General features: G+C 49.0%; 1 pseudogene; it reads left to right on the forward strand.

The window, feature by feature from the left end:
• LOC101979557 overlaps nt 1–203 on the forward strand; it is a 3,757-nt pseudogene extending 3,554 nt beyond the window's left edge.
• The last annotated feature ends 242 nt before the right edge of the window (nt 204–445 follow it).

Below are 445 nucleotides of genomic sequence, written 5' to 3' on the forward strand. Positions count from 1 at the left end.
TCCTATCCCAGGTGAAAATAGTTTACTCTCAAGTTGACAGAAATTACTGTGTATATATGAATGCACCTATGGGACTCAGAGGACAGTTTCATGGATTTTGCTCTCTCTCCTTTACATGGGTCCGAGATATCAAACTCAGGTCGGTATGCTGGTGTGGCACACAGTGCCTTTGCCCCCACGTCACTGTCCTGTCCCCATCCTGACCACCTACTCAGAAACATTCTAAAGAAGAATGAAGTGCTCCCTTGAGCCCTGACCTTGGATTACTTGGCCTTTGGATTTTCCATCGACAGCCAGGAAACACAAAGTTTTAAGAACACAGTAAGCGGGGCCAGGCAGTGGTGGCACATGCCTTTGAAACCAGCAGTCAAGAAGGGGGCAGAGGCAGGAGGATCTCAGTGAGTTCAAGGCCAGCCTGGTCTACAAGAGCTAGTTCCAGGACAGG

Source organism: Microtus ochrogaster, unplaced genomic scaffold (genome assembly GCF_000317375.1).
Source record: "Microtus ochrogaster isolate Prairie Vole_2 unplaced genomic scaffold, MicOch1.0 UNK110, whole genome shotgun sequence".
NCBI classification, from domain to species: domain Eukaryota; kingdom Metazoa; phylum Chordata; class Mammalia; order Rodentia; family Cricetidae; genus Microtus; species Microtus ochrogaster.